This window comes from Cetorhinus maximus, chromosome 10, assembly GCF_964194155.1.
Source record: "Cetorhinus maximus chromosome 10, sCetMax3.hap1.1, whole genome shotgun sequence".
In the NCBI taxonomy this organism is placed as follows: Eukaryota; Metazoa; Chordata; class Chondrichthyes; order Lamniformes; family Cetorhinidae; genus Cetorhinus; species Cetorhinus maximus.
Genome location: NC_135888.1, coordinates 64,056,123 through 64,067,872, shown reverse-complemented (window position 1 = coordinate 64,067,872; position 11,750 = coordinate 64,056,123).

The following is an 11,750-nucleotide window of genomic DNA, read 5'->3' as shown; positions in this document are numbered from 1 at the left end:
ACCTCAGCTTGAGGTTGGAGATTGGGTTTGAATCAAATGGCGAAATTGCGATCACAAATTTGCATAATCTGTTTCAGGTCCAAAGCGGATCAAGCGATTGCTCAGTACCAATGCCTCTCTGTTGGATGACAACACTAAGTGCAACGTGAGATGCTTGATACAGAGCAGACCTGGATATTTCAAGGACAGTAATTATGAGGATACATTTCCTCTTTCTATGAGTGATGCTGACATCATCAAGATGATCTCACAGAACCACAGCATCAGATTCATAGATCTAACTACAGAATAAAGAGACCTTCATATCTCAATGTCTATTTCTGTGCGTAGAGAAAACAGGCAAGTTGAACTCTAGAAAATGATTTGACGTATGTATGTTTGCTTTTTAGAATGATTTAATTGAAAATAAGGTCAATAGTTAAAAGGGGGAAAAGGTTTGTTCCTTGGTTTGTTTCATCTGTGTTTGATTATGTTAGTCTGGTAACAGATCCTTGTACGTTTGTTAAACAGTTTAAGGCTGTGGGTGGCGTTAGAGAGTTAAGTACTGACACCACACTGGGAATGTTCCAAAAAGGACCTGGGCTCTGAGCTGTGAATATGTGTGGATTGGAAATCCTGTAAGTTTTGAAATGCTTAAAAGTAGTGTAAATAAAGATTTAGAACTAGAATCATCTTTGCATTGTTCTGAGATAATTCAGTCATCGAAGATAGAGAGCAACCTGGTAACAAGTGCCATTAGATTTTTTACATCTACTTGGTTTAACATGTGCTATGCAAAAAATAATGCTGCCAAAGTCATAGTAAAATAGGGAGCAATTGAGACACTGGATGGGCTAAAAATTGATGAAGAGGAGGTATTAGAAAGGGTGAGTGTACTTAAAGTTGATAAGTCACCAGAACTGGATCAGGTGTTTCTGAAGATACTGAGCAAAGTAAGGATGGAAATTACAGAGGCATCTCCAGTGCTCCTTAGACACAAAGGTGATGCCAGAAGATTGGACAATAGCAACTATTACACTCTTGTTGAAAAACAGGTGTAAGGATAAGCCCAGCAACTACAGACTAGTCAGTTTAATCTCGATGGCAGGAAAGCTTTTATAAACAATAATCTGGGACAAAATTAACAGTCACTGGGACAAATGTGGTTTAATTAAGGAAAACCAGCATGGATTTGTTAAAGGCAAATCATGTTTAACTTACTTGATTGAGCTTTTAATGAGGCAACAGAGAGGGTTGATGAGGGTAATGTATTTGATGTACTGGACATGAATTTCCACAAGATAAAGTACCACATAACAGGCTTGTGAGCAATGTTAGAGCCCATGGAATAAAAAGGGACAGAAACAGCATGGAAATGAAGTTGGCTGAGCAACAAGAAACAGGGAGTAGTGGTGGATGGTTTTTTTTGTACTGGAGGACAGTACATAGTGGGATTGCTGAGGGGATGGTGTTAGGACCACTGCTTTTATTCAATATTAATGACCTATACTTGGGTGCGCAGAGCACAATTTCAACATTTGCAGATGGCACAGGACTTGCAAACATCATGAATTCTCAGGAGTGTAGTGATAGACTTCAAAAGAACATAAACAGGCCAGTGGAATGGGCACGTGTTCAATGAAATTTAATGCAGAGAAGTGTGAAGTGATGCATTTTGGTAGAAAGAACAAGTAGAGGCAGTATAAAGTAAAGGATACCATTCTAAAGGGGGTGCTGGAGCAAAGGGGACCTGGGGTTGGATGTGCAAAAAAAAAAGTGAAGGTGGCAGGGCAGTTTGAGAAGCTGGTTAATAAAGCTTTATTAATCCTGGGATTTATACATTGAGGCATAGAGTACAAAATAACTCTCAGTGAATATTTTTAAAATATTGGTTCAGCCTTAAATGGAGTATTGTTTCCAATTCTGGGCATCGCAATTTAGGAAGGATGTGAAGGCATGAGAGAAGGTGCAGAAAAGATTTACAAGAATAGTTCCAGGGATGAGAAACTTCAGAAATGTGGGTAGATTAGCAAAGCTGGGGCTGTTCTTAGAGAAGGGAAAGCTGAGCGGGGATTTTTTAGAGGTGTTTAAAATGATGAGGGGCCTGGATTGTGACCGAAGCAAATTTAATCACAGATTTCAAAGTGGGATTGGATAAGCACCCAAGGAGCAAATATTTGCAGTGCTTGGTTCTAGCTCAATTTCTCTTGCAGAGAGCTGGCAAGGACTCACTTGGCTGAATGGCCTCCTGTGCTGTAACAATTAAAAAAACAAATTCTATATAACTCACCGTAGAAAATTGAATCTGATGATTAACAATATAAGTATCTTTTGAATAAAGTGATAATTGTTAATGCAATGTCAATCAACCTCTGGGTCAGAATTTGAACAATTTGTATTTACATTTCATTCAGGTGTTAAAATGATCTTGGGGATTTAAAAATAAAATGGCAATTTTTCTTACATTTCCTTTTCTGTCTTTTTTTTTACAATCACTTAATTCAATCTTTGTCTTCCTTCCTTTATTTCTCTTTCTGTACCTAATCTGACTTTAATTAACCCTGCCACCCCGTGGTTTCTCAGCTTCTCAGTCTCTTGGTACAGGAGATATATTGACAGTTCTGCCATTCATTAAGATTCCAGATGGCCTGTTGCCCTCGCTGCACTATTATCAGCTCACTATTGCAGAAAGTTAAGACAAAAAACTCCTGATCTTAAGGAAAAAGTCTAACTGACATGTCATGCTGTGTGATATTTTGCTCCAGCAAGATCAGGTCCAATATATATGTTGCATTGACTTACCTTTTAAATATATATGTAGTATCTACTATTGCTCATTGTTTCTTACTTTTGGAATTTATTGAAAATGTTGCTGGATTTCGTAGAATAGACATGTCATATTCCATGTATTTATGCTCATAGCACAGACTGGAAATAGAAAACCATCAATAGCACTTCTCCGCCCTACACTGACAATAGTAATTATTCAAAACATTGATAATTATAATCATTTAAAACACTCAATTTATAGTGACTTTCTCCATCAGATTGCAATTAGATACAACAGAAAATGAACAGTTTCCCTTCATGGGCTGAATCCTACCCATGGGCTTTGAGACCCCAACATTGGGGGGGCGATCACAAAGGAGGCCCCCCACATCCCGGGAACCGCTCGGAGGCCCCCAGAGTTTGCCTGGAGGTCTCCACGCATAGCAGCAGACTCTCCCAAGGCAGGCAAAATGCTAATGGGGTGGAACGTGACCCTTAGTTGGGTAATTAAGTGGCTCAATTGGCCACTGGGTGGCCAAGCAAAAGTCAGCCCATTCGAGTTAATCGCATTGAAAAGCATAACATTCTGAAGGGACAACTGAGAGGTTGTTTCACCTGGCTAAGAAGAACAGCCCCAGCTTTGTCAGTCTATCCATGAAACTGAAGTCCCTCATCCCTGCAACCATTCTCATAAATCTTTTATGCATCCTCGAGTGCCTTCACATCCTTACTAAAGTGCCGTGATTGGACACAATACTCCAGTGTTTTGTGATGCTCTACCTCCTTGCTTTTGTATTCTATGCTTCTATTTATAAATCCCAAGATCCCATATGCCTTATTAATGGATTTCTCAACCTGCCCTGACAGGTTCAATGATTTGTGCACCTACACCCAGATGCCTCTGCTCCCTTTAGAATTGTATCTTTTATTTTATATATACCTCTCCTCATTCTCCCTACCCAAATGTATCACTTCACACTTCTCTGTGTTTCATCTGCCACCTGTCCGTCCATTCCACCGGCCTATCTACATCCTCTTGAAGTCTATCTCTTTGTACCTCACGTTAGCCTCATTTTCAAGGTTTGCGTCATCCACAAATTTTGAAATTGTGTTTTGCACACCCATATCTAGGTCATTAATATAGATGAAGAAAAGCATTGATCCTAATATTGATCTCTAGGGAGCCCCACTATATACCTTCCACCAGTCCAAAAAACAATCGTTCAGTACTACTGTGTCCAGTCACTCAGCCAACTTTGTATCCATGTTGCTGCTGTAATTTTATTTCATGGGCTTTAACTTTGCTGACCAGCTTGTTATGTAGAGCTTTATCAAACAGAAAACACACTATCCTCCCCAACCCTCTCTGTTACCTCATCAAAAATCTCAATCAAGTTAGTTAATCAAGATTTGTCCTCAACAAAGAATATGGACAGTGCCACTGCAATTTCCACCCTTACTTTCCTCAGCATCCTTGGATGTATCTAATCTGGTGACTTATCAACTTTAATTATAGCCAGCTTTTCAAGTACCTCCTCTAACAAGTTTTAGCCCATCCAATGCCTCAACTATCTCCCCTTCTGCATGACTTTGAAATCATGTTCTTCCTTAGTAAAGACAAATGCAACATATTCATTTACCTCAGCCATACCCTCTGCCTCCATGCATAAAGCTTCCTTTTTGGTCCATAATCGACTCAATCCTCCATTTACCACCCTTTAGTACTTATGTGCCTATAGAAGACTTTTGGATTCTCTTTTATGTTAGCTGCCAGTGTCTTCTCATACTCTCTCTTTATTTCTTTTATCTCTTCACCTCTGAACTTGCTACACTCAGCTTGGGTTGCACTTGTATTTTCAAACTGCATTCTTTTTCTGCTTCATCATACTCTCTATCTCTTTTATCATCCAGGGAGCTCTGGCTGTTTTTGTTCTGCCTTTACCCCTCAGAAATGTGCCTTCTCTATACCCAAATCCCCTCCTCTTTAAAGGTAGTCCATTGTTCTGTTACAGTTTTGGCTACCAATCTTTGAATGCAATTTACCTGAGACCAGATCTATTCTCACCCTGTTCTAATTTTTTTTTTCTGGATTGCTCCTTGTCTTTTTCTATAGTTACCCTAAAATTTATGATACTATGAACACTGTTTCCTAAATGTACCTCGACTGACACTTAATAGCTTGACCCACCTCATTCATTGAAACCAGATCCAGCAATGCCTTCTTCCTCATTAGACTGGAAACATACTGATGTAGAAAATCCTTCGACCTTTCTGCCTTTACGCTTTTACTCTCCCAGTCTAATTATCCTAATTAAGTCTCCCATTATATCTACCCTCTAATTATTGCACCTCTCTATAATTTCTTTGCAATTTTTTCCTCTACATTTTTCCTAGCAGTTGATGGCCTATAGGATACACCCAGCAATGTAATCGTACATCTATTGCTTCTTAGCTCTAATCAAGTAAGTTCTGTCCGTAACTCCTCTAGATCAACCTCTTTCTCCAGCACTCTAATACTTGCCTTAATTAATACTGCCCATCCTCCTTTCGCTCCTTCCCTAAATTTGCTGAACACTATCTATCTATGAATATTCAGTACCCAGTTCTTCCCTTTATTTGAGCCAAGTCTCTATTATCACCACAACAACATATTTCCATGTGACCATCTGTGCCTGTTGCTCACCAACTTTATTTACCACACTCTGTGCATGCACAGTAAACCTAATTTAGACCTCACTACATTCCTTCTTTCCCTGACTTCACTTTATGGCTTAGTATTTCTTACTCTAGTGCTACCTGTCTCTCCCAATTCTTTGTGCACCTTGTTTTTCCTCTCCAGCGTTATCTTCTGGTTCCCTTACCCTGTTCATAAATCCTTCCAGAGGTTTAGTGTGCAAAGTTGAATTCAGTACTCAAGATGGGGTCTGAACACAGCTCTGGAAGCTGAATTATAACTTCCTTCCTTTGTATTCCAGCCTCCATTAGATAAAAGCCAATATCCCATCATCCTTTTTGATTGTTTTTTAACTTACTTGTTAGCTTCAAGTGATTTGTGTACTTGGACTCTCAAATCTCCTTTGAAGAGAAACTAGAAACTGTAGCAGACATTCAGAAAATACTCCAATTTATTTTCTTAGGTCGAAAGTGGGTGATCCCATACTTATCCACATTGAACTTCATCAGCCATAGTTTCACGCAATCTGTCTATGTCCTCTTACAACTTCCTGTTGCCATCTACACTACTTTTACTATCCCTCCAAATTTAGTGCCATCTGAAACTTGGGTATACAATTTTCTAGTTCTTCATTCAACTCATCAATAAGTAGGATGAAATGTTGACACCCCAGAATAGATCCTTAGGTAACACCACTTGTCTCATGCTACCAATATGAATAACTGCCCTTTATTCCCACACTGTCTCCTACCTCCCAAACAATTCACCATCCTAGTCAGAAGGCAACCTACATTTTTCCTAATATGCCTTAGTGTGAAACTTTATCAAATGCCCCTAGGGACCATATTAGATAATATCCATAAACATTTCCCTATTTTATTAGGGACCTCAAGAATTGAACTCAATTAGGCAGATGTGACTTACGTTTACCAAAGCCTCTTTCTGACTAACTCATACTTGTTTCAAGTGCTCAGTCACTCTATGCTTAATGACAGATTCCAATATTTTCCCCAGAATTGACATTAAACTGACAGCAAGCATAAACAGGAAATGCTGGAAATACTCGGCAGATTAGGTAACAGCTATGGAGGGGGAAAGAGAGTTGATGAGTCATGTCTGTGACCCTTCATCAGAATTGCAAAATACAACCCAGCAGTTACCTGGTTCCTCTCTCCTACCCTTCTTAAATTATGAAGTGACAGCAGCAATCTTCCAGTCGAAAGACACAATTCCCAATTAAAGAGCACTTTGAAAGATTATAACTAGAGTTTCTGCAATTTCCTCACATCCTCTTTTAATACCCTGAGTTATTAAACCATCAGATATAGGAGTTTTATCAATCCTAAGCACATTACCTTTTCCAGTAATGTTTTTGTAACTAATATTGCAAACAATAAGGCCGGAATTTCTGGCCCCATGGGCGTCATGGCGGGTGGAAGGCGGGGGGTGGGGGCGGCGGCAATATAGTGAGAACGCCAAAAATTGGTTTCATACTATCGTGAAAACAGTTTGCGATCGTCTGCTCCACCAGTCAATGATGGGTTGCGTTTCCCATCGCCACAAGTCAGGAACCTAAATCCAATACTTTAGCATCTAATGATAAGCCCTGCTCGCCAGAATTGTGCCCCCCACGCTGGATCATCCAGGCACATGTCGATGTGTTTCACAACTGTACATATGCGACATGCACCTGGCGACCCACACTTCACTCGGGACTTCGAGGTTTGTTTGCCTAACTTGCTTCGGGCAGCACTCACGGTCATCAGCGCCAGGTTTCACAAACAGCACCACATCACTTTTAGTAGGGCTCATGGGCAAGTGTCTACCTACCAGATCAGACGGCTGCAGGGCTTGGACTTGCTTGGGGAAGGGGGAGAAGTAGCCTCAAGCAAAGGAAGAGGTTGCAGGGCGAGGGCTGTTCTGGGGAAGGAAGGTAACTCAGGGTGCGGGGTGGGGGCTCATGTTGATCTGTGTAAGTAGATCAAGAGGGTGAGGGCTGAGGAGGCAGCCTCCAGAGGAGATGAGGGCAGATGGAAATGTGAGGGTTTGTGTGAAAGAGTGAGTGGTGATGTCCCTTGAGCTGGCAGTGAGTGAGATGCTAGTGAATGTGTGATGGCCTTGTGAGTGTGTGAGTTTAGAGTGATAAGATGGTTGCCTTACTCTGGCGACATGGATGAGATCATTCACCTGTTTTCTGCAATGGATGGCCGACCTCTTGGTGTGCAGCATTGGCACTGATCACCTCTGCCACTGCCTCCCAAACCAGAGTGGTGAGACTCAAGGGCCTCCTGTGCTCAGAGTGGGGGTAGAGGACAGCGCAGCAGGCCTCCACGACATCCAGAAGGTGTCCCAGGGATGCGTCACGTATTGGAGGCTGCACTCTTCTTGGCTTTTGGGGCCATGTCTTCACCGAAGCAGTCCTGGATTGCAAGCATTGAGAAGTGCGTGTGCAGCTGCAGTTTAATTATGGTGCCCAGAGTGAGGAAGCGGCAAGGTAACAGCATGGCAGGCAGATTGGAGGCCACCCACCACATAATTAATGGGGTGGGAATGGAATGATATGGCGCAAAAACCCACCATTGCGACTTAGTGCAAATCTGGGATGATTCCGGCCTAAGTTTTCTTTTGATCACTTGTTATGTTATTGTCTTCTTGACTGTAAAAGAATAGAGATAAAGTACTTTTTATTCTTTAATGGGATGTGGGCATTACTGGCAAGGCCAGCATTTGTTGCCCATCCCTAATTGCCCTTGAACTGAATGGTTTGCTAGGACATTTCAGAGGTCAGTCAAGAGTCAACCACATTGCTGTAGATCTGGAGTCACATGTAGGCCAGACCAGGTAAGGAGGGCGAATTTCCTTCCCTAAAGGGCATTAGATGGGTTTTACAATAATCGACAATGGTTTCATGGTCACTATTATACTGAGACTAGCTTTTAATTCCAATAGCTGCCATGGTGGGATTTGAACCCTTGTCCCCAGAGCCTGGGTCTCTGAATTACTAGCCCAGTGACATTACCGCTATGCCACTATCTCCCATTATATTCCATTAGCTTGTTATCTATTGCAGCATTAACTGTGTTGGTCTTTAATTGGTTGACATCTCCCTTAGCATCTCTTACTCTTAACAAATTCATAAAAGCTTTGGGTGAGAATTACAAAAAGCTGAGGTGGAATTAACTGTTGGAACAACTATTGAAGGTAACGTGGATCATGGGCCAACCCTGGTATTTCTAGAATATATGACTGACAAACACATTAGTGCTATTGCTTTCATGGAACTTCAGACTAGTCAATATGCTTTGTGCAGTGAGAGTTGTGATTCATATTCCTCGCCCAAACTGCATGCTCCTCTCTCGCTGAGTGCTGCCAACAATCAGCCTTTTCTTCAAATAATCAATAGTTACCCTGCAAATTGTGCAAGATAGCTATTCAAAGTCAGCATGAAAAAAATCTCCCATTTAAGAACAATCTGAAACTCAAACAATCTTAACTCATTTTAAACAGTTGATGAAGATTAGTGATTGACAGTCCTGCTGACAGTGATGAGACCAGATTTGAACTGACCAAAATAATCAATGTGATGCGTCGCATATCCATGCCTATGTGGCAACTATGTGACACTGTGGACAAATCTCCATTCTGAGTTAGCATATATTGTGTGCAGTGTTGACTAACATAAAATCACGTTGTCTATTTTATGGGCTGAAGCAGAGTTAAGGATTTTCTTAAGTTTGTAAATTTAATGGCACCTTTAAATTTTTATACTGTGTCTGCTGATTCATTATAAATATAAAGGGTCTGCTATTATTTGCTAAATGTTTATAAATTAATGTATACGACATTAAGGATCCGTGTTTGCATTGGACTGTGTAAAAGGTCTGCCATTCTATATTACATATAGGATCTGCTACTCCATTATAATATAAAATGCCTGCTTTTTTATACTATAAACCCTATATGCTATCTAGCATTATGTAAAAGGTCTGGGATTCATTACTGCATATAGAATTTTCTATTTATTATAAAAGTCTAGGTTTTTCAGGGGTTTTTATGATGGCAAACTGTCAGCGTTCACTGTCATTACCTGTCTGAATTGAACCGCACCTTCAGGATTTAGTGCCAGGGCAGTTTAAAACAAAAAGTCTTAAGTTGCGGTTGCATTTCACGAAGTTGTATTTCACTGCTCTGCTTGGGGCTTCGTTGTGCATCCCCCTTCCCCAGTCCCCACACCACTCCTGCTCAATGTAAACTTTTTAAAAATTAGTTTGACTTCAGTGCTTTTCTTTATCTGGCTGGCGGTCTTTGAGAATTCTTTAATGTGATTGGCGGCTTGGACAGATTGATGAGAGTGCCACAGCTCCGTGCTAGGAATCCCCATTGAAGAACATTGCAATCCACTGAGTGGGAGGAGGTAATGCTCTCACCACAGAGATCACTAAATCTCTGTGGGACCTTTCTCAAGGTCAGTGGTGAATGCCCTTGCTTTACCGCTGGCTCCCAAATCCTGGCCAGTATAAAATTTCTATCATTCTATCCTCTATATAGGATCTGTGATTCCGTGTAATATTTAGCTGTGATCTGCTGCAACATTATAAATAGTACCGCTCATGCTATCTTAGTGCAAAAAGGCACAAATCAGAAAGAACAGTCTGTATAATGTTTCAGAATATCATGATTTTTTTTTGTGAAACTGCTACAGTTTACGGGTAAAATAATGCTCACAGAAGTAACGCCACACTAAAGATCTGAGCTTTTTAGTAGTCCTTTAGAACAGCTACTGGCAATTTAATATGGTTGGCAAGCCATCAGTTTTTATCAGTCTTTTTCATAAGACTTGTCTGCTGAGGAAACATAGGATTTGCAATTTATGCTACCTGGATCAAGGACTATCATTGGTCTGTGTTCAACTGGTTGATTCCTGTTTGGTGCAGTCAGTCCCTGGAAGTCATTTCTAATCTCTAGTCACAATAATATTTGCAGTAAAATGTATCTGGGCTTCAGGTTAAAATAGGATTGGACTGCATGAGCTCTGACTCTTTAATGTCCAGCATAGTTTCAGTGCTGCTTTAAGAATGTTTCAAATCTCACACATGCATTTTATAACTAGGTATCTGTTGGAAATAGAAGCCTGTCTAATTTATTTTTCCTTCTGTTCAACACTGAAATCAGTTGTGACTGGCTGCTGCCACTTCACCTGCAACAAGCTAACTCAGGACAGGCCAGGGATTAGCTTTGGAACCGTTCTGATTTCTGCAGTTCAGTGTCACGCTGGGACATGTGCTTACTGGTTTTCTGGGCCACTGAGAGAGGTGGGTTGGAGAATGCAAACAGTTCCATTGTCAACTTAATGACATACTTGCCTTTGAGTTAGGAGCTTGGGCTTCAAACTCAATTCAAGCACCCGAGGAGCACCGAGGGAGTGCTATCATGTTGAATATAGACAGAAGTGATGTTAAAACAAGATGCCGTCGTTTGGTTCAGTCCAATATTAAACATTCCTTGACATTATTTGAAGTAGAGCAGGGAGTTTGTCTTGGCCACAGCTTCCCTGTCAATCAGTGCCACCAAAAAAAATGTAACTGGTCAGGGATTAGCTTTGGAACCTGTCTGGTTTCTTTATCCTATTGTTGCTTGGAGTTTGCTGTACACAAAATGGCTGCCACTTGTACCAACAGAACAACAAGAACTGCATTTCAAAAGTGATTATTTGGATGTGAAATATATGCTACGGGACATCCTCAGAGATCCTCATAATGATGCTGTTATACAAATGCAAAGTTGTTTGTTTTACCCACTGAACAGCTAGAGGCGTAGACTTCAACAATATTTAGTCAGAGTAAATTCTTCAGCTTTTAGGTTGTGCTTCATGTGGACAGCACCTGACAAAACAATATGATTTATATTTGAAATGAAAACAAGAAGTGCTGGAAAAACTCAGCAGGTCTGGCAGCATCTGTGGAGAGAGAAATACCTGAAGAAAAGTCATATTGGACTTGAAACATTAACTGTTCTTCTCTCTCTCCACAGATGGGCTGGAATTTTCCAGCCACCTCCCCCCACCCCACCCCTCGACCCCCCGCTCCCCCACTAGCTGCCGTGGTGGGGCCAGCAAGCCATTGAAATCTCCACTCACATCAGCGGGACTGGAAGATCCCGCCAGCATGAGGGGCTCCCGCCAGCAGAAGGGGCTGCAAAATTCCAGACCTGGAATGCTGCCAGACCTGCTGAGTTTTTCCAACACTTTTGTTTTCACTTCCAAGCTCCAGCATCTGCAATATTTTACTTTCCTGATTTATATTTGATCCAGATCTATTCCACATTAACA